This window comes from Amblyomma mixtum, unplaced genomic scaffold (assembly GCF_055824585.1).
Source record: "Amblyomma mixtum isolate Tamu unplaced genomic scaffold, ASM5582458v1 scaffold_13, whole genome shotgun sequence".
NCBI classification, from domain to species: Eukaryota; Metazoa; Arthropoda; class Arachnida; order Ixodida; family Ixodidae; genus Amblyomma; species Amblyomma mixtum.
In genome coordinates this window covers 1,294,953-1,318,677 of record NW_028317662.1, presented here as the reverse complement: position 1 = coordinate 1,318,677, position 23,725 = coordinate 1,294,953, and the positions used below count along the sequence as shown (strand labels likewise).

At 44.0% G+C, this 23,725-nt stretch overlaps 1 long non-coding RNA gene and 1 pseudogene across 1 annotated transcript; both read right to left on the bottom strand.

The window, feature by feature from the left end:
- Positions 1-9,229: 9,229 nt before the first annotated feature.
- Positions 9,230-22,914, bottom strand: LOC149324857 (uncharacterized; annotated as a pseudogene).
- Positions 12,326-18,676, bottom strand: LOC149324858 (uncharacterized). Its single transcript, XR_016286660.1, has 3 exons — positions 18,318-18,676; positions 17,347-17,534; positions 12,326-13,323 (listed from the first exon to the last, which is right to left on the bottom strand). It is a non-coding gene; the product is annotated as an uncharacterized LOC149324858 (long non-coding RNA).
- Positions 22,915-23,725: the final 811 nt, after the last annotated feature.

Sequence of the window (23,725 nt, the reverse complement as noted above, 5' to 3'; positions counted from 1 at the left end):
TGCTGGAGCATCGAAACATGGCCGAGGAGCGGCCACGTTGTCAACGACAGTATCGTAACCTTCACTTGGCTCTTAGTTCAAAGCCCTTGGGCAACAGTCTATGTTCGTTCTATTTACAGTTCATGTGCCCCCCCGTTGACCTCATCGAGGCTGAAATGGCTTAAACACAAAATATCGGCTGCGTTACTGAAATATTCCTAAACTTCTACCAGGTAAAGAGTTACAGCTTTCACATGAAAGCAGTGCTCACTTTCCTCAAAAGTTATTACGGCACGTGCTATGTTGCTTTTGAATTTGACATTTTGCTCCGGGTTGAAAGAACTACTGGCTACATGTGTCCGTATGTTTGGTACTAGAAGCTTAAAAAACGCACAGCGATAAAGGTTTAACCCGGCGGAACGTGAGATAGCAGAGCGGAGGTATACCACATATAAAGAAACGTTTTGACTTTATTCGTGATATGCGCTTCTTGCTTTTTACGAGGACACTCGTTCAGTGTTTAAAAGATGAAGCTTTTCGGCTGGGTTTTCAATTCTTGCAGCAGAAGCCATGAACGCCGTATACTCTTCAGTCATCGTGGCAGTTTTCCTCGCTGCCCTAGCAAGTTGCCAAGACTGTGGTAAGATTTTGTTTCCATATATTGTATTTTGTCCGCATTTGAGAAGAAAAGGGCATTCCACGGGAAAAGTCTGGTAAATTATCAGCACTGAGAAACTTTATCGAAAACTCATCATTCAAGTGCAATGTTTTTCTCTCATGACCACTATTTTATTTTCTGGCTGAATAATTCACAGAAGATGGACCGCATGAAAAGCGGAACGCCCTACATCGCTCCTCAAATGCGTGTTTTTGGATTGAATATCAGTCAGGAAAGGTGCAACAATATTCAAAGACCAATGAAAAGTAACATGACTGAGAAGATCAGAGAGACGCAAAATAAATGTTACAGACAACGAATTTGAGCAATCAATGAGCCTAGAATTCATTCCGCTCTGAATATCTCATATAACTATAACCCGATAGAAATACCAAATATTCAATAATCGGTAATAAGTAAGGAATTAATCGCGTGGTGTTTATGTAATGGTGCTTAGTTTTCCGCTACCTGTATTGCTTGTTATTGTGCATTCTATTGCTGAGTACCGAAACCATCCAAAATACTCTGAGAAATCTTCCACTTGCTAATAGGCGAAGAAAATAAAGAACATAATGCGAAAACATAAAAACAAGACGAGCTTTAATCCCACTTACGCACGAAATCTGCATTTTTGAAGAGATGAAAGAGTTTTCAAGGCAAATGCACCATAAAGCGATTTGATGGTGATGTGTCCTCTCGGAAAGTTGTACGTGTTCTACCACCTAGTTGATGCTTCCGCCACCTGACCACATGGGCCATATTTGAGGATTCACAAACGAAAAACTCGTTCAACCATTTCGACGGTTCGAGTCTCGGCTCCACGGCTTTCATTATCCAGAGTCTTGAAAAAGGACAAGCTCTGCTGAAAACGTCTAACCGAAATAAATCTCTTCGTAAACGAAGCGTTTCTTAACCTCACATATATGTATGTATACGTAATGACAAATTATGCAGACGCACACTCTAAAAGGTAACAGGAGTTTACTGATCATGGGAAGTAGCGGGGCCAGTTGGTTCATTTTTCTACTTACAACAGTGCGCAGGGACAGGACTGTGTCTGTGTGTTTCTCGACTTTGTCCTGTCCCTGCGCACTGTTTTAAGTGGAAAAAAGTTTACTGATATTTCGACTGGTTAGCACGCATATTTATTGTTTCATACCACTATTTGTAGGGGTAAGGAAGAGGCTGCTAAAATGCACCCGACGTAGTACCTCAAATGAAATCCTAAAGCAAAAAATGCTGTAAATATTGTACGCGGGCTTTTTCAGCGCGGAATGAGGTAATCAGCAATCTTTATGTATCCTGTAATCTTTATGTATCCTGTAATCTTTATGTATCCTGATCTTTATGTACTCTGTAATCTTTATATAATCTGCATGTAATCCGCCCATCCCTCATGTAATGCCCCACAACCGGGGCCTTTGAGGTAATAAATAAATAAATAAATAAATAAACCGACAAGAATGTACGGTAGCCGAACTCTGGGCACACCACAAAACACTGGAAAGGATACACGCACTGCAGAATGCACAAATAACACTTGCTATTCGAGTGCAGTTTATGGCAGGTTCACCGTCCAGGGCACTTCGAACAGAGCCTGGGGTAGTTGCTGGCACCACAAATACGCTCTCCCCGTCACCCTCTAGTCGAGCAGCCTCTGAGATAGTAAGCATGGAGGCTGACACAGAACACGTAGCGGGGAGAAAACTTGGTACCTTAAACATGCGTCCCAGCCTTGGGACTGCCTTATACCTCTTCAGTTAAATGCGTATCAATATAATTACGAGGACCATCGTGTTTTCTTCCAAACGGTGTTCCGATGTGTTCATCTGTGTAGCAAAGCTGAAAACCAAGCCTTAAAAGTCTTCCCTTACTTCGACACCGTTACCTTATTCACCGCCTCCACACGCTCTAAAGGATCACATGTCGTCACTTTGTTAGCCCTTTAACAAATCTTCTCATGGGAACACTTTTTTACACCCGCCACCGTCACCACCGTATGCTCAGCGCCGACGCCTTTCCACTGCGGCGTTGAAGGAGCGCGTTTGGCTTTCGTTTGCCGCTTTTCCTGTCCAGTTTCTTCTTCATAGCGCAACCGCTAATCCTCCATCCCCGTTCCTGCTCATTCCTTTGTATTTTTCCTTCGTCGTCTGCGTACTTCTGAATCATTTAAAAAAGCTAATCTGCTTGCACCACTGTAGCGGCCTAACCCTGCTAGAAAACTACAATCATTGCATCTTTATCTATATATATATATATATATATATATATATATATATATATATATATATATATATATATATATATATATATATACGCGTATATGCACACTAAAGCATAGTGTAGGATATGTAAAGCTGAAATATGAACAGCTGACACCTACAAGGCATCCCCGGACCGCCGCAAGTCTCTTGGCGCAGCCATACCCGAGGAGTCCCAGAATACAGAACGCCAGTTTTGTGAAGTATGTGAATGATGCTCGGGTATTTAGGTAGATATGCGCTCCACCAACTCAGTAGTCTTTATGCGTTTGAAAATGTTTAAAAAATTTCCTGCTCTACAAAGTTTGCTCTACTTAGCTGATTGTGCGAGTTTTCATTTGTTTACAAAAGAGTACAGCGCAAAGCTTGATCTAATTCCAAAAAAATTATGAATTTCTTCTTTCAGAGGACCCTCCAAAATGCACCTATCCAGACGGTATGTGTTCGAGTTTTATATCTCTCTGCTATATGGTTTCTGTTTTAGAATTCTCTCTACTTTCTCGAGCTAATCAATGTTGCTCAGGTTATACAGAATGTCGCTATGCAACACAAGAAGTACACTGGAACTTTGGGAGCCTGTGTGTTGAGAGGATGGGGAAGAAATTCTACCATTACTTCAAATATAGGGGTTGAAGACGAAGCACAAACTCGCTTATCGAACGTAGAATGCTGAATAAGAAGCGTGGAAAGCAGAAGGCGGCCACTCCTTGCACACAAGCATGTGCAAACCTGTGCAGAATTCATGATTAACAGTTTTCATGGAATGTTTTCAGCAAACAAACATGTCGGCAGAATCTCTTAATATTGCAACCTTGGATAATGGGTTGGTTGACAGGCTTGGGAGTTTAAAAGCCCGAAAAAACAAGGATGTAGATATTATATACTAAACAAATACTATACATACTACGTAGATTACTTTATACTGTATATTTTATGCGCCATTTAAAATTCTTGCCTGTTTCTAGTTACGTATTCAGGCAAGTTTGCAATAGGCGATTTCATAACCGTATCTTAGAACTGTTCAAACGAAATGCTCTCTCTGCGGAGACCTAGCTAACCACCAAAAAGCGCAAAAAACTTTTGCGCACTTTAAGTTTTGCATCCCAATGTCGTTTGTTGATACTTGTCGCCGATTAAAAAGCAGGTTCTACTAAAAACAATCAAGCCAAAACAATGTTTAGGAAATGGGGGGTCTCCTTAGCTTCATAAAATGTACAAAATATTTGATTGCAGCGCTAAATTGATCATTTCGAGATGCCTTTAATTATGCAGAAGAGCCTAATTTATCCTGCTGAAGTATTAAACTATGTATCCTTAGTGGGAAGTAACAGAGTGAATTAAGAACGACAAATCAAAAGGCAATTATAAATTTTTGACCAATAACATGATACCGCTACACAGAAGCAGTGGCACGCCACTGCAATAAGCATGGACTCTGTTTCTTAAGGGCCTTTCCATGGAAGATGTAGAGCGGGATTAGGAAAGAAATATGTGTGTGAGCGTTCATGACAAAGTTGTGGAGTTATGCCGAGATCGTGGTGGCTCTTCCATGCAGGTTGCAAGGAACCTCAAAGAGTTGGACCATGTAAGGCGCTTGAGCCGAAGTACTATTTCAACTCTACGACCAGGAAATGCGAGCAGTTCAAATGGGGAGGATGCTGCCCAAACTGCAACAATTTCCAAAAGCAAGAGGAATGCGAAAAAAACTGCCTGTGAAAATTATAACATGTACCTCTCAGTCTGCTCTCTGTGATCCGCAGAGGCCAAAAACACAGACAGCATGAAGAAATAAAAGTTTCAAAAAAAGGTTTACATTGAATGTTTAGTTTCTGCGCGACGTCAATGTGCCACGCTGGTGACTTATTAGGCGCAGTACCAAACATCTGACTGTCATTCTACATTCGGGGTGGAGTGGAAAGCTGCCAGTTACGAATGCCCTTCATTAAGAATTTTAAGGAAGGGGCATCCATAAGCTTACATGTCGACGACACAAAATATCCTTACCGAAAGGTGATGCGGCCTATCATCTGTAGTATTATGAAAACCACATCTTCCATTGTGCCCAGTCCGCTTTAGTACTGAGCAGTGCAACAGATGAAACACACATGCTTTGACAGCGGTGCTGGTTAAGCACACATTCAACAGGAAACCTCCACCAATGGGCGTCCTCTCATTTTGATAGCCTTTCATTCCAGTTAAGACCAGGGGCATAACTGTGTTGTCGCTATGTGAAACTCAACTTTCTCCTTGACCCTTTGTCTAGCTGCGATATCATCTCTATATGTTTAACACGGCGGACTACAGCTGCAGGCGATGGTTAGAGTTGGGGTTCGGGCACTGCTTGACGAATTCGCGGACAAGTCGACACCCGTTCGACCAGGAGAGCAGCCCCGTCGGGTGTTAAATTTCGGTGATAAGAAAAACTGGAAGGCTGGGTTCGGATACATTCTATACAACCTCAACAGCAAATGGAAGACTGTCTTCGGCGCACTCGTTGCAATTTTTAGGTGGCTCTCATTCCATACAGCCATTAGAGGAAGGGTGGCCCTTGCCATGAACGCGGTGTCCTGATAACTTTTGCGCGACGACACACCACCGAACCTATGAACACGGCGCCGCGTGAAGATTGTGGGGACGCACTCGCCCTTGTGGTTTGCTTACCTGCATTGCATCACAACTGTGGTTAGCTCCTCCGCAAGGCACCCGCCTCAGTTGTGTTACTTTAACTAACAGTGGAGGGCGCTCGGGTCGCAGTGACACCAGCGCCACGGATGGTGTTGATGAAGGAGATGAAAGTCCAGGAATATGACCATGAAAGGGACGACTAGACAAAACAAGCGATAAATTATAGTATAAATTATAATGAAAACGAAGTAAATTTACAATTTGAAATAATCGCTTCCACCAGTGCCTATTTGAGGGATTCATACATGAAACCACAGAGCACATGGCAACGCAGGTCTTTATATTCTGCAGCATAACCGTCACCGTGCAGCTCACATCTAACGTGCAGAGCAGTCGCATGGTAATTTTTCTACCACTGAGGCCGTTAATGGCTGCATGTAGAGGCCATCTATTGTGCTTCATACTGTTTACAGAAATTTTCTCAAGTAACATTCGTGATTCGATCAGTGTGATCTAATAGCATACTGAAACTGGAAATTGGTTTTGAAGAAACGAATTGACGCAGAACCTGTCCGACATAAGCGAACTGCGGCGTAAGGGAAGAGAGAAGGGAGTTAAATAATAAAATTAATAGTGCTTTAGCTTTGTTTAAACCGAGATAGAAGGCGCAGCTTCACGATGCTTTAGCCTGGCAAAGCCTCGTTATTCTGTTTGTTGACCGTTTCTTTCGCATTTGGGAGCTAAACCATCGTGAAGCTACCGCTTCTCAGTGGGTTTAGCCAAAGCTAAAGCGAGGTTAACTATCTTAAACTGTCTCGTTGTTTAACTAATGAACACACTTCTAACGTGAAGCAATGCCTTTTATTGTTGATGATTGAATTGAATTGAATTTATTTTTCCAGAACAACTGGAAGGATTTCCGGGCAAAAAGCTGCTTTCGCAGCTTGACTGATGACAGCTACGATTTAATTGTGGTTGTCGGTAAACAGCTTTGTCTTGGTGGAAATCTTCGAAACATTAAGCGAGGCTTGGATTGGTTCTCTCTTTAAGACGAGATCTATTATTACTTTTATTTCTTGACAGGTTGCCCCAACCTAATCTATGTATGACGAGATCAAAGTAAGTACTATATTGAGTTGTATGCTTTGGTTCAAACTATGTTAGTTCTAGGCTAAAACGCTTATTTAGCTTAGATGGGGCCAGACAAGGGCAAATGCCCGTTGTATCTAGAGCCTAGACACCCTTGTTCAGTACTGGACTCCATGGCTCTGACTACAAGGATACTCCACAGCTGCTATTTATGCGCGCCTGGACGCATGGCGTCACGGCCTAGCACGTGAACAGCCCATGTGGACTTCGTGCGTAGGCGCACTGCCACTCAGGCGCTTAACACGCGAACACGTGAACACTACTTGTGGAATTCGTGCTAAGGCGCGCCTCTGCTGCAGCCCTGACGGCTCGGCCTAGCACGTGAACACGATATGTGCACTTCGTGCTAGGCGCGCCGGTGCTACTTTAGTTATGTACTGGTTTAGGAGGGCGTGGCGTCATGGCCTAGCATGTGAACATCGCATATTTGGTTTGGTTTGGTTTATTGGGATTTAACGTCCCAAAGCGACTCAGGCTATGAGGGACGCCGTAGTGAAGGGCTCTGGAAATTTCGACTACCTGGGGGTCTTTAACATGGACTGACATCGAACAGTACACGGGCCTCTAGAATTTCGCCTCCCGCGTTTTTCGGGTGAGCAGCCGAGCGCCGTAACCACTAAGCCACCGTGGCGGGGCTGAACACCGCATGTAGACTAATACCCCTGTTACACGGGCACTTGCAAGGGCCGTTAAAGCAAACGGCAGTTGAACGACGTAACGGCCGTCGGAACGGAACGGTGGTGGCTGCGCTCACACGGCACTTTACATGTTCGGTCGGTTCACATCTGTTTCGGCGATTTAGCACGTGACACTTGAGCTTTTTACCTCGCCAACTCAAAAAAATTTTCTTTCTGTAATTATTTTCTGCGCTACATGCTGTACAGTGTGTTTTTCTATCTTTTTGCAAGAGCTGCTGGCAAAACAAGCGGAGAAGCTTATTTAGCCGATCCAATCCGATTTATGGCGTTGCAAAATGGCTGCGTTTGTTGTGGTACTACAGTACTGCTTATTGTGGTTTCAATGTGGTGGATGTCCCATTTCACGTTCCATCGCTTGTACTAACCGCAGCACCACTGTGCATTTCTTTTTTCCTTCGTTTCGCTAGTGACCGTCTGCGCGATTCAGCAGGAGGTGTGTTGAACGTTGTGGGACTTCGCGACGCGAACCCGAGAAGAGCCGTGAAATGGCGCTTAGCCGGCCGCTTCATGAATGCGACCGTGATCGTCCACCCGATTTGCTTCTCCTGGTTGCGCACTACGAGGCCTTGTCAGCAAAAAGCGCTGAACTGCAAGCTGTGCGCGTTCAGAAAGCGTCTGTCAAGAAGAAGCGGAAAGCGGCAAATAGGCGGTGTCGCAGCCTCGCTGCACTCGCTGTGGCGATGTCTGCCAGGCAAAGGAGTGTGTGGACGCTTTCCAGACCACCGTCTTGGTACAACACCACCGTGCTGACGTTGTCGGATGAAGACTTGAAAGCCAACTTTCGCTTGACCCGTTCCACATTTGCATACATCGTGAGCTCGTGTCCCTCACTAACAGGGGAGGATACGAACATGCGAGCTTGCATACCCCTACACCAGCGCGTCGCCCTCTCTCTGTACAGACTCGCCACATCGGCAGAGGAAAGGACTGTGGCGCATCTTTTCGGCGTGGGTCGGCCATCCGTAAACCTGATCTTCCGCGAGTTTTGTGACGTTGTCGTAGATGTTCTTGAGCCCCAGGTTGTGCGGTTTCCGTCAATGAACAATGTTAGACACCACGTGCGACAGTTCGAAGCCTACACAGGCTTTCCGCAGGGCTTTGGCGCGCTGGACGGTTGCCATATAAAAGTCTCGTCACCCAAAGGAAATGCGCAGGACTATTACAACTACAAGGGCTTGTATAGCATAATTTTTCTTGCTGTTGTTGACCACAACTACAAGTTCATGTTTGTTAATGTAGGGTCTCCAGGACACAATCATGACGCAGCAGTGTACAGAGGCTCTATACTACCGGACGTAGTAGGAAGTGATCTCTTTACTCTACCAACCCAAAATATTGACGGGATGCCAATAGGAGCGGTCATCCTCTGTGACCAGGCCTTTCCTTTGCAGCTTCACTTGATGAAGCCTTTCCCTCACATGAGTGCAAGGCACCCTACAGTGCAAACGTTCAATTACACTCTTTCAAAAGCGAGGCGTGTTGTTGAGAATGCCTTTGGGAGATTGAAGGCTAGATTCAGGGTCTTGAAGATGATTGAGTGTCATATTGAAAATGTCAACAGCATTGTGCGAGCTTGTTGCATCCTCCACAATGTATGGGAACACATGCGTGGTCAGTGCGACACACAGTGGAGTGCTGAAGCAGCAGCCGGGGAGCTTCCGCATCCAGTTTGTGTGAGCAACGGAGTGAGCTCGTCAGGTGAAAGTGTCCGACGTGCTTTGGCCAAGCACATTTGTTCATTGAAGTCATCACTACTTTGAAAAGCTTTGTTTTATGCATCCAATTGTGAACAATGAACAGAACGTGAAAGACTGGGCAAGTTTGTGGCAATTTTGGGAGCACGTGTGCACACTGGTTTTTTATTCAGCGTTCTCTGGGCAGTCAGGCTGACGCTCCTGCCGGCCTTCAAAGTACTTGCGAATAACGCTCACCATTTCGCGGTGAATGTCATTCGCCTCCTCCTGGAGACTGACCGTCTTTTTGGCCAACTTATATTCTTTTTTGGGCATCCTTCTGGCACGGTTTTCCTGCCTTTCCAGCAGCAGCACAACCTTCTCCATTGATGATGTCGGCTGTCGCCTTTTCCGTGTGTGGCCTTGCTCGGCTGAGGCAGCAGATGGTGATGCCTGGCTCGTCGATGCCTCGTTGGTCGAGGCCAGACTGGTCAACGCCTCGTTGGTCGAGGCCTCGACATTTGTGATGTCTAGGCTGCTCGGCGCTTCTGAGGGTGGCTGTGAGGCAATAATCTCAGCACCCTCTGGCAGCCGTTCCACCCTGTCCAGCTTAAGAAAAAAAGAAGAACGGAAAGTTACCGAATGATGCTTCTAATTGATTATTACTGCGTTGCATGATGAGTGGAAGTGGTACACATAACGTGCAGAAAGATTTAAATATACCAGAATTTTATGCAATAGCTGCCGTTTTCTCTAAAAGAGTTTTGGTACACCCTAAAGCTCACAGCCTACCCTGGTACCCTTTTGTAACATAACCATCCTTACCTATCTCGCCCTATTCTTTAACTCCAAGAAAAGTATTAAGTATTGTGCCATCCAGTATGTCGCAAATGTTAGGCAATGATTTCGATGCTACATAGACTGTGACGCTTATTGAAGTTATCTGTGCATTTTTAGTAGTCTTGAACACAACAATGCCTTATGCTCCTGCCATGAGTTTCAGTAACATGAAATACTCTGAACTTTGCTGCCATCCGTCTCCGGCGACAAACTTGGCCAGCAAAAAAACAATTTTGGTTTGTCAGTCCATTTCAAGTGTTTCCATGCAACCAAAATAAACAAATGTTGCACCTGAAAGCTCTCCTGTACCAGGCCTTTATCAGTCAGATGAAGGTTTCCAAGGATGGTGTGAAGCAATTGTAAAATGGGCACTGAGTTGCAGCCGACCCAGTGCCAGCAGTGCTTTCCTTTCTGAAATAAAAACAAAGTACTGCTGGGAGTCACTTCTTCATGTCGTAAGAGATGAACATGAATTTTTTTTTCTGCACAAGTACAAACTGCCAAGAACAATGAACCTCCTTGTGCTGTAAGTTAAAACAGCAGGCGAAGAGACAAACAACAACGACAACGCTGTTGAATTACGATGCGAGCTCAATAGGCTTCGAGCAATAATCAGCTGATAGTCAAGATACAAGTTACAAGATACAAGATACAAGCCTATACCCTTACAAAAATTTTTAGTAACATTCTTTAGAAAGTCTTTCGACAATTGTTAATAGAACCTATCAACATTGAATAGAAAGTCTTTTAAACGCCTTTGTACATTGTAGTAACAACCTATCAACCGTCTTCCGACAATTGGCCACCGATATCCAAAAGACTCAAGTACATAGAAAGTCTTTATACTTCCTATCATCCCCTTATCGAGTTTGTATACACTTCCTACTGACCCCTTACCGACAATGTCTACCAACACCCTATTAACGGTCTTCCGACAATTGGCCACCGTTATCCAAAAGACTCAAGTACATAGAAAGTCTTTATACTTCCTATCATCCCCTTATCGAGTTTGTATACACTTCCTACTGACCCCTTACCGACAATGTCTACCAACACCCTATTGACGGTCTTCCGACAATTGGCCACTGTTATCCAAAAGACTCAAGTACATAGAAAGTCTTTACACTTCTTATCAACCACATACCGACAATGTCTACCAACGCCCTATCAACGGTCTTCCGACAATTGGCCACCGTTATTCAAAAGACTCAAGTACGAAGAAAGTATAATTCCTACATCAACTTTTGGAAAAGTGTATGTTAACTACACAGTACAACACTTTTACCAACATAGTTTTATCACTTCAAAATCATTTTGTGAACACTATCCTGGAGTGCTTAAAGAATAATAGAAGCAAAATGCAAATTATTACATTTATTGTGCACAAGTGTACATACGCGCTACAACACATGCATGATGCATCAAAATATTTTATGGAGAACAATAGAGGAACAGAATATTGCCTTCGGCACGCTTCCCCTCAGTTCCCTCTGAGTAACAATGACTGACACACAGCAATTGAAAAACATAACAGGTTTTAATTCACGATGTTTCGGCTGGAGGACCAGCCTTTTTCGAGTATAGTATAGCATTCGAAACAAAAGCTGTGCGCTTCAAATGCTGTAGTACACTTGAAAACGACTGGCCCTCCAACCAAAACATCGTCAATTAAATCCCGTTAGGTTTTTCTTACATATATACGAAGTGTTTCAGGGAAGACTAAGTAATTTTCAAAAAACAGGTATCTTGAGATGAATGTATGGCTTTTTCAGCATAGTATTACCAGTGTTGGCAGGCACCAGAAAACTTGTGAAGAGTCTTACGTAATAAGCTGGTTAGCTAATTTTTATTAATGAACCTTTTCACTATCAGAAACTTTGTTAAAACATTAAGTTGGGCTAGTTGGTAACGGCTTGAAGGAATCATACTCTTAGCGGTAAGAACACACACAACACCAAGACACACACACACACAGGACACCCGCTAGACTTCAACTATCTTTACTGGACACTTGTACGACATAAATATGTATCACTCAGCACACGCAGGTGCCTCGTCATCGGCATCAGGTCTAACTACGCCCTCCCCTCTCCTCCAAGGCATACGGTTGCGCCGATAAACAATCCCTTTTTCTGCCAATTAATGCCAGGGAGGGAGTGCTTACACACATGTCACCCGCCTCTTGAATACGAAAGGCCTGGGAGCCGAGAAAAAAGAAAGAAAAATTATCGAAGTCTTTCGTATTCAAGAGGCGGGTGACATGTGTAAGCACTCCCTCCCTGGTGTTGGCAGAAAAAGAGATTGTTTATCGGCGCAACCGTATGCCTTGCAGGAGAGGGCAGGGCGTAGTTAGACCTGTTGTGGATGACGAGGCACCTGCGTGTGCTCAGTGATACGTATTTATGTTGTACAAGTGTCCAGTAAAGATAGTTGAAGTCTAGCGGGTGTCCTGTGTGTGTGTGTGTCTTGGTGTTGTGTGTGTTTCTTACTGCTAAGAATATGATTCCTTCACTATCAGAGTTAGGCGTCTAGTTGCCATTAGAGATTTGTAGCAGTTACATGCACTGGAGGGGTTTCTTTCCCTGTGTGCTTTCAAAAGCGCATGTATTTTCGCACGATGCAGCCAAATTTTGTCGAGCCACAGCGGCGAAAGTAATCATGTTTTGTACATTCCAGAAACTGATATGGCTACTACGAACAACTGGCTAAAAGTCTCTAACTGCAACCAGTTGCAAACCTGTGTTAGTTAAAAAGTTAATTATCAGAAATTAGTTAACCAGCTTACTAAATACACCTCACCGGCTTTCTGGTGTCTGCTAACACTGGTAATATTATGCAGCAAAAGCCATATTTTTGAAAACTACTTATTCTTCCCTGAAACACCTGGTGCATATAAATACTGCTCACTTTCCTGTACAACACAGAAACGAAATAATTTCTTCTGTAACATGAAAGTTCCATGAGCCACATAACAAACCCGTGGAAAAAAACTGCATGCATACACACACATCTCTCCAAAACAGCTAAAAAATCCCACACAGTGAAACAATGCTTACACTGTCTTAAGACCAACATTAAAGGCTGCAAACACTAGCGAATTAAAAGTCAAACAAATGCCAAACATATGCTAAATGTCCGCATGGATGTAGATATTAAGCTATGAGCTGATTTTAATAAAAATGCATCAGCACAGAAATGCTTAAGAGACTTTGTTGGTGCACTATCCTGACACTTGTCCTCAATATCAGGCAGCCTGCTTGTTGTTCATCATCATCATCAGCCTGACTATGCCCACTGCAGGGCAAAGGCCTCTCCCATGCCTCTCCAATTAACCCTGTCGTTACTTGTCTGCATCACCAGTGGAAGAGGTAGCGTCCTAGTGATGAGACGTGTGCACGAACAGGTAGCCTTCTCCATGGCAGAATGCAGCAGCAAGAGAACTGCACAAGAAAACATTCAAAGTATACAGTTATAGTAACTTCTAATAGAATCAAACACGGAGCAGCAACAATCAGTTAAATGTGCACTAAAATGCAGCACTCCGAGTGAGTTTGATAAGGCTGCTGAGTAATAGCATAAGCAGCAGTCACAAGACTAGAACTAAATGTAATGCGTCCTTGAACAAGAAAAAGCTATAACATGCTGTTGTGTTCAATTCTGCCCCCACATTCGAAGACTGAATGATATTCACAGGAACTGACATTAATGTGTTACACCTAATTAGGCAGGCTCGAGACAAGGCGGTAGGTGACTATAGGTTCTAGGAACAGTAGGGGAGAGTTATTAGTAGAGTTCGCAGATAGAAATAGTTTACGGATTATGAATACCTTCTTCCGCAAACGAGCAAACAGGAAGTGGACGTGGAAGAGCCCCAATGGTGAGACTAAACATGAAATAGACTTCATACTGTGTGCACACCCTGGCATCGTAGAGGATGTGGAGGTCCTCGGTAAGGTCCGTTGTAGCGACCACAGAATGGTAAGGTCTCGTGTTAGCTTAGATTTGAAGAGGGAACGGAGGAAACTGGTGAAGCGAAAGGCTATTAACGAGTTAGCATTAAGAGGGAAGGTAGAGGAATTCAGACTGTCGCTGCAAAACAGATTTTCCGCTTTAACTGAAGAAGACGACCGCAGTGTTGAAACAATGAATGATAATCTTACAGCTATCGTTGCAGAGTGCGCCGCAGAAGTAGGTGGTAGGATGGTTCGACAGGATACCAGCAAGCTATCTCAGGAGACTAAAGATCTGATTAAGAAACGCCAAAGCATGAGGACTTCTAACTCCACAGACAGGATAGAACTAGCAGATCTATCGAAGTTAATAAATAAGCGCAAGGTAGCCGACATAAGAAAGTTTAACGTGGAGAAAATCGAGCATGCTCTAAGGAACGGAGGTAGCCTAAAATCAGTGAGGAGAAAACTGGGCATAGGTAAAAACCAGATGTATGCGCTAAAAGACAAACAGGGCAATGTCATCAGCAATATGGATAAGATAGTTGAATTAGCCGAAGAATTCTACACAAATCTATACAGTAGCGAATGTAATCAAGTTACTGAGGGAGGCAGTCGAGCACAGCAATGGGACATCCTGCCAGTAACGAAGGAGGAAGTAAAGAAAGCCTTAGGAGCAATGCAAAGAGGGAAAGCAGCTGGTGAGGATCAGGTAACAGCAGATTTGTTGAAATACGGAGGAGAGATTGTGCTACAAAAACTAGCCACCCTGTATACGCAGTGCCTTGTGACCTCGAGAGTACCAGAAGTTTGGAAGAACGCTAACATTATCTTAATTCATAAGAAAGGAGACGTCAAGGACTTGAAGAATTACAGACCGATTAGCTAATTGTCCGTTGCCTACAAGGTATTTACTAAGGTAATCGCTAATAGAGTCAGGAAAACCTTGGACTTTAGTCAACCAAATGATCAGGCAGGCTTTCGTAAAGGATACTCGACAATAGACCACATTCACACTACCAATCAGGTGATAGAAAAATGCGCGGAATATAACCAACCCCTATATATAGCCTTCATTGATTACGAGAAAGCATTTGACTCAGTGGAAACCTCAGCTGTCATGCAGGCATTGCGGACATTGCGGAATCAGGGTGTGGAAGAGTGTTATGTGAAAATATTGGAAGATATTTATAACGATTGCACAGCTACTATAGTTCTCCATAAAGTCAGCAATAAAATTCCAATACGGAAAGGTGTCAGGCAGGGAGACATGATCTCGCCAATGCTCTTCAATGCCTGCTTACAGGAGGTATTCCGGGGACTGGAATGGGAACAGTTAGGGATAAGAGTTAATGGAGAATACCTGAGTAATTTGCGATTCGCTGATGACATTGCCTTGCTAAGCCACTCAGGACAAGAACTGTAAAGCATGATCAACCAGTTAGACAGGCAGAGCAGAACGGTGGGGCTAAGAATTAACATGCAGAAAACCAAAGTAATGTTCAACAGCCTAGCAAGGGAACAGCAGTTCGCAATTGGTAGCGACCGCAGATCCCGATCATGAGAGGGAAATAACTAGAAGAATAAGAATGGGGTGGAGCGCATATAGCAGATTCTCTCAGATCATGATTGGTAGCTTACCAATATCCCTGAAGAGAAAAGTATACAACAGCTGTATCCTACCGGTACTCACCTATGGGGCAGAAACGTGAAGGCTAACAAAGAGGGTTCAGCTTAAGTTAAGAACAACGCAGCGAGCTATGGAAAGGAAAATGATAGGTGTAACGTTAAGAGATCGGAAGAGGGCGGAGTGGGTGAGGGAACAAACACGGGTTAATGACATCTTAGTTGAAATCAAGAAGAAGAAATGGGCTTGGGCAGGGCATGTAATGCGAAGGCAAGATAACCGCTGGTCCTTAAGGGTAACTGAGTGGATTCCAAGAGAAAGCAAACGCAGCAGGGGACGGCAGAAAGTTAGGTGGTCGGATGAGATTAAGAAGTTTGCGGGGATACAGTGGCGGCAAGTGACAAAGGACAGGGTTAATTGGAGAGACATGGGAGAGGCCTTTGCCCTGCAGTGGGTGTAGTCAGGCTGATGATGATGATGATGACCAAATTAGGCTACCACGAAGAGATATTTAGCCATTCCAGTCATATGAAGATAACATGCAGGCCATAAAATATAAAAATTATTTTGTGTTTCTGATTTGTCTGCACAAAAATTCAGGCAGCTTTTGTTTTAAAAAGTTATGGCACAAAGACATTGCAATATAATGCACATGTTGCTGTAGATAATGCATCATTTGGAGCTATACCAGGTGTTAGGGGAAAATGTATGAACAAAGAGTACAAAGGTGAGCAAGTTCGTCAGGGCAAGAGTGGCACACTCTAAAGCAAATGAATCAAAATATTAAGGCACACACTGCGTCAGATACAATACTTGTAAGTAAAGCTGCATAGAACTACAAGCGATAAAAGCCTCAGAAACGTGCCCCTAAGGGAGCAGCTGGACTGGTAGTTTTTTATTTGTCCCGCAGCACATCCCTCTAGTGCTGAGGCCTGCTCATATCTGTTTAAGTTAAGAATACAAGGGAAACAAGCAAACAAGTGTTCCAAAGAAGATAAAAATGTGCACTTAGGTTGTTCTTTAGGAAATTACCTGTCACTAATTGCAGCAATAAATACCTCGAGAAAGAAAATAAGTTATTTACACAGCTTATTACAAACCTTGATGGCACGGGAGAAAGGCAACATCAAATGCATCGGTTCAAGTAAAGCCAGGGGTCTTGTTAAGGTCACAGCAATATTTGTTGACTTAGGCTCAGCTAGTGTAATGCAATCAGTAACTGAACGTCGGCATGAATAAAAAAAGCAATGCACCAATACTCAATTCCAAATGCATTTCAACTGTACAGTGCAGTCAGTTGTGACAAAGGGAGTGTGAAAGAAAACCTCAGCAATGCTCATGACATCGAATAAGCACCTTTCTTCTGTACAGCTAAAATATAAGCTTTGCAGGGTTTCATGTAATGTAAGGATGACCTGGTAAGGTATCAATTATTGATGCTAGCAACAAATATGCTTCTAAAGCAGAGCGCTCCACTTGAACGCCAATATTCAATTATGCATTGCCCGTTAGGCCATGCCTATCACATCACTGGTTCACTTCAAACATGCCATACCTTGTAAGAGGTAGGTACTGCTGAAGTAAACCTATAAAATTTATTTGCTGCTTTTAGACTGCTGTATAAAGGTCATGAAGCAGATAATTGTTTTAATTTGGTCTATACAGTGGTCAAGATTTCCAAGCACGAGAGGCATGAGGGAAAAAACTATAGAAAGCATTTCACACTATAACACAATGCACTTGACTAGGGGAGTGCTTTCATGACGCCCGCAATATCTTTTCCCTTTCTCTTGGTCCTCTTTTAAAAGAACAAAAAACGAAAGAGAGAGGGAGCCTGGACCAGAAGATTTTTGGCAGGCTAAAAAAGACAAGGAAAAAATACCCACTTGTCTACCTATCCTTTTACAAGTGGCACATGCTTGATATCCAGTGTCAATGGCTGATAGGCTGAACCAGCAGGTCTTGATGTCATTTGCCTCTGGTTGAGGTAGCATTGGCTCGATGACAGATGAAAGCTGGTGCAAAAGTAGCGTGATGATACCGGTGGAGCAGCTGTACAGGGCTTGAAGAAAGGCTGCATTAGAGCCATGCTTTCATAAACATCACAGAAGCCACATCCCATTAAAACCTCTAGCTGTTCAGTCCAATGTGTTCATGAGTGGAGGCTAATTATTAATTACCTATGCCTCCAATAGTTAGCAAAAAAATGGTTTACAAAGCTTGTCATACTTTTCTTAAAGCTATTATTCGCGAATCACGTTATACTTTTATCGCCTCAGACTGAAAATGGGGGAATGACATAAATGTAGTGAACGTAAAAAAATAAAATGACAACAAACCTTCCATTGTGCGATTACCTCAGCTGCACTGCAATGGAATGGTTCTGCTATTTTTAATCGTCGTTTCGTTGACCAGAACTATCAAGAAACACAGCACTTGATGTGACTGCGACGTAGAACGGGCAATGCTCCTTATCCACTAAACACTCAGGCAGCAGAATCAAAAGACGCACCCCGCTACAAGCACTTTTCGTTCTTATGGTCTCCTTTTCACGCGCTGCTCCTGTTCAGTCGGAATAACGAATCAAGCAGCACCCCATAGTTATCGGCGTGCAACCAAATTCTATCACATAACTCCTGCGCCGAGAAGCTGACGCAAACAGCGTGAGGCGGCGGGTTAAAAGTTGCATAGTTGGCAAGCGAGCGTGTCAGAACACCTTCTCTCTGAAAACGATCGCGTGGTGCCCGCATTTTGCACCTCACTGCGAACAAGACGTGAAGACCAACCCAAATGCATTCGCAGCCCTCAATCATACCCCCGACACATCGCAGAAGTCATTTTCCAGTTCTGTACTTACATTTGTCAACGTTCACGGCAAGCCGTTTCTTCTATCGGGCATCGGGCGCCGGCCGCTCTCGGCGTGGTTGCGTGCAGTACGTCAGAGCAGTTTTTGAGCACTGCGTGCGCGTAAGAACGTCTTCCGCAGCACTGGAGCCATCTGTCACCTTCCGAGTTCAGTCACACTACCACAACACTAACGAGGCCGCACATTTAACACAAACAAACTGAAGAAACGCACCCACATCACAACCGTCGCACCCCGCCAACAAAGAGTCGTTTCAGCGTCCTAAAAAAGATAGTGTAGCGCGCGGCCAACATGAGACTCGCAATCCGCCGCCAGCGAACGGAAAGGTGGCGCTAATGTCGCCTAACTTTACACGCGTTAAAAAAAAAATTGATAAAGCCCTTTTCGCCACAAACTTGTTGCATTAAACGACAAAATATTTTGTTTCAATTACAAAGTCAGCAAATTGGAATGATTGCGGTGAAAAAATGCGACTACTCACAAGCATCTGTTTCTGGCGGCGCTGCGAACGAAAGCTTGGAAAACCGGGCAGCATGCCGGGCAGCTACAGGCGACGCATCTGGGGCCAGGAAAGCCGCAGCCGCTGCACGGCTGCACTGTCTGTCTAATTCTAAGGCTATAACTCAGCTCCCCGTAACTGCGTCGCAGAATAAGGAATGATGATGATGTTGCCAAGCGCTACTGGTTTCGGTTTTTATTTTCGCATATTGTGTGGCTTAGCGTACTCTACACAGCTTGGCTCATGCGATTTAGTGTACGTGTGTGTACCTAGGGAACACGAGCGTTCGCACGCCGCTCTAGCGTGACGCGCGAAACTTTCAAGGCTGCGCTGCAGCATCGCCTCTGTTTTGTGTGTGTTTATATCACGTCATTGGACACCTTGCACGCTCTTTGCTCGAGCGAGCCCCGCCGACAGTCGCGCTACCGTAGTCTTTTTGTGTGCTTCCTTGATTGCTTTTTGCCTCTACCTTATGCGGTCCTCGGCTCGGCCTCACGTCCGCTGATGGCAGTAAGAAAAGGCGAAGACTGAACACATGCTTTCGCGCGTCTACTCCGTATGACTACGTTAAAACCCAACACTTTATTCCAGGATTCCTTAGTCATTGCATTACGGGAAGATAGAAAATACAGCTCTCACCACGTTTTCCCTCGCCACAGCTTCGTACCGTGTTTGCGTTGAAGGAGATGCAAGTGAAGATGCGGAAGAGGCACTGCGCCTGTGTTTTAGCGGTGCTCAAAGTGGGGGCTGCTCTCACCCTAGCTTTTTCCATACTGGAAGCTCCTCTGTGGCTCAGTACTACCGAAAAATGTAACAAGTCAAGAATGAGGGCTTATAGTGCTCCAATTGCCGTGCACCTTCCTCATGCAAAGCCCTTGTTACCGCAGTTGAGTACAGCGGGCCGCTGTTACCTGTTTTGTTTCTCTATACTTCTCTTTATAGTATCGGCCGCCGAACATGAATAAAAATTAATATTGCCTTGCCTGAAATTTCGCATGTACAGTCGCTGAGGAACGAAGCAACTTGAGTTCTCGAAGCTGTGAGCCTGCACATGTTACACAGAATTTACTCACAGCGCGAAGCGGTGCGGCCCTTTTCGCGCGGGGTTTTTCAGTCCCGTGCGATCAGCCATTGCTGGTCGCTCGAGGAGGAGGGTAGTGCGAGGGTTTAAATTGGGCGCTCCCACGTGGAGTGGCATAGTGTACCGGGCACTTTTGCATGGCGGGCAGTGTGCAGGGAAAGTGTGCTTGCGGTGCAGGTTCAGGAAGCTGGTGATATAATTTGGGCGCCATTTGGGCTAGCGAGAACGTGTCATTCAATGAGTGTGGAAACACATCGGTGCAATGCTAAACTTGAATTTTTTTTGTAGCTCGCAACAATAATCCCTCTGAAACCTCAGAGCGAAACGCTCTTAATGCTAGTGTGTTTTAGCACCGTCGTACGGTACATCACTGTTCAACTGCACGTTAAAATATGACCTATCAAGAATTACAACAATATCAACACCAACGTGTTTCGAATTGGCAGAGTTGACACCTCTGCTGAAATTCTTTGTTAGTTCTGAAATGTTAAATCTGTTTAATGACTGCCTGAGTACAGAATTTAAGGACGAATACGCAGCAGAAAGCATTGTTTTCGTGTAGAATGAGCCATCAGCGAAACTGATTCGCTGTAGCGAAGTCATCATTGCGCTTATGTAACACAATATGTCACTAGCTCCTATTTTTTCTTAAAGTTCTTTTAATTTCCTTGAAGTGCAAGGCAATAATACTTGAGTATTCTATGAATTCATTCACTTTGTACCAAAATTATTTCGTTTGCTGGTAACTTTTTTCGTAGACTTTATACAATCAAAAATTGTCACTAAATGTCTTCAATTCAAGGCACGTTTCTGAATTTCGGGATAAATGTTCTGTTATGAACTTTGCCCTTTTCCCCGCACTCGAAAATGCGAAAGCAGTAAATCTAGTATTGAGAAAATTGAACTGAAATTTCTAAAAATCCACAGCGTGCTCGGCTATGGGAATGTGATTGCAAATTTTTGTTTCGTCTTCAAGGTTAGTTAAGTTGCCGGTTTGAAGTTGTCGGCTACAGTACTTGATTATTTTTGGCTTTTATTTGTTTATTCGCATCACCAAAATGCTTTCTCGGTTCGTAGTATATTTCTATTGACAGCAGTATATAAGCAGTAAGAAAATTGTATGAACTTTCTATCAACAAATGTTGATAAAATATGCCCTAAGAAAATGTGACTGCAAATGTTTGTTTCGTGTTCAAGGTTGCTTTAGTTGCATTGACATGTTAGGCTAGAGTACTTAATTAATTTAGGCATTTATTCTCATTATAAAACGTTCTGTCGGTGTCTATAGTATGTTTCTACTGACAGCAGTACATAGAAAGCAGTAAGGAAATTGTATGAACTTCCTATCAACGAATGTTAATAGAATATGCTTGGCTAAGGGAATGTGAGTGTAATGTTTGTTTCGTGTTCAAGGTTGTTTTCATAGCTTTGAAGTGTTTGCCTACAGTACATGATTTGAGGCATCTATTCGCATGACCAAAAATGTTTTGTCACTTTCTAGAGTATTTCTGCTCACAGCAGTCCGTAAAGAACATAAAGTATTAAAATGGAATATATCTTCTGTTTTAAAACGTTTTCCCATATCCTGATTACATTCCAAACGCATTTGCTGCGAATAATGTTGGTCGCTTTTGATATAGTGAAATTGTTGACTAGCTGCAACAGATTCCACCATGCAATCAGGTAAGATGTCGTCACGATTATGCGAACAAGATAGCGTTAATCACCTCGAACACCATGCAGTTTGTTCATTTACTTCTCTCAACGTGTCAAACTGCACCCAGCTTTTCTAGTAACTTTCTATTGACAGGAGTAAATACAAAGAAGTAACAGTCTACCAACATTGTATTGACAAAGGTACATAGAATGTAAAAATTATTTTCTAGTAACTTTCTATTGACAGGAGTACATACAAAGAAGTAACTTCTATCAACGTTGTATGAACAATTGTTGATAGAATGTAAAAGTTACTACAAGGTTACTAGAGTCAATAGAATGTTAATACAAGTTCTAAAGAAAGTTGATATCCATTTTTGTAAGGGTAGACAATGTCAAGACATAAGTTTGGGAGAATGTAGAACGTTTTTGGGCTAGTTGGTTCAATACTTCAGACGTGGCAGTTGCACGAAACACATACACAAAGACAGGGTACGGGACGAGCGCAAACTTACAACTGATTTTATTCAAAGGACACAGCACGTATTTAAAGGAAAAATGAGGAAAGAATGCACTTTGAGCATGATCAGCGCAAGGATACATCATGTGGCCATCAGTGACACACCAAGGCCTGAACTTAGATCATCTTATCGAGAAAGGCTACCTCATTATTGAATAGTACAATCGAAGAATCACTTACACATGCGTCTCCTCTTTTCATTATGAAGTAAGCTTCCATAACTTTTCTCGTGCGATTGAATCGCGACTCTTGCCTGGAACTCTAATCTCATCAAGCCGTGGCCGACAGTCACTCCAGGACAGGCAATGCTTTGCCAAATTAGATCCCTCCCCCGTTGTTAGCGAAAACTATGTTCCCGTGCACGATCGTTCAGGCAGCGTCCTGTCTGGCCTACGTACGTTTTCCTTTCTGATCAAACACACTTCTCGGCGCAAATACGTTCTATCAGGCTACGCTGGCCATGCCTAGATTACGGCAAACGACTACATATTATAACCAATTGTACTACGCTAAGCTGTGATCGCTATTCCTGCATTGCTGCATGAACATTACAATGAGCCCAAAGCGTCGAGAAAGTCACGTTCGAGCTCATGTCAAGCAAAACTCGGCGTTGGCTCTGGCATTGAAACACACGTCCGGCCCTGCGGCGCACCAGATTTCATTGAACATGCCTGACAAGGCGCTATGTCCGCTGAAAAATCACTACTAAATTCATAGTAACTTACTTGTGAGCCTGGGCCAAGTTCTCTATCTTGTGCTTTATTTGCTTGACAGTCACGCACACAGCGTGCCCACATTCTTCGCTTGCGAGCTGATTGAAGAGTGCCGTCATTCTTAAGTACACGGGCGCGTTGTGTTTTTGCGCTCGCAGTTCGGCCAGGTGGTCCTGACACAAGTTAATCAGTAAATGCGTCAGTGACGCTGTCCACACAAAGCGTTTTTGCTCCGGCGCGCTTGCCTGCAGCAGGGGCGCGTTGCTGCTGGGGGCTGCCATCTTGCCAACTTCCCGACGTAACGGACGGAAACGGCGGCGGAACGGAGACAGGCGAGCTCCGTTGATGTCAATCACCGTTGGATTTCCAACGGCGCTGGCGCTGCCGTATAACTCCACCTAACGGCCGTTACGGCCAACTGCCGTTTTCCTTAACGGCCATTAAAGTGTCCGTGTAACAGGGGCATTATTCCTAGGCGCGCCAACGCTCCTTCTCTTATAGACTTGGTTAAAGATGACGTAACGTACGCCCTGTCACGGAAACGCCGCGTTTAGGCTCTTCGGCGAGCCGAAAGTCAATTACGTGACCGAATTGTGGTTGACCTTGACGCGTCCTCGATTTGACCTCGACTTGACCTTGAAATGACCTCGACCATTGACTTTGTCCCCTTGACCTGTCCAACTGATTGACCATTGGTATGACTATTGATTATCCACCGGTTCTCCGAACTTATAAACTGAAGGTTTGACCTTGGCTGAGCCTTGAAGGTGATAGGCAATGCACGGCGGTCTTATCTCGAGAACTCTAGTAGTGAAGCTACTGCTTAAAAGGAAGTGCGTAGCGGAGGCCTCCGGAATGATTTCGACCACGTGGAGATCGTCAACGTGCACTGACATGTCACTTGCACACAGGTGCCTGGGGCGTTTTGTC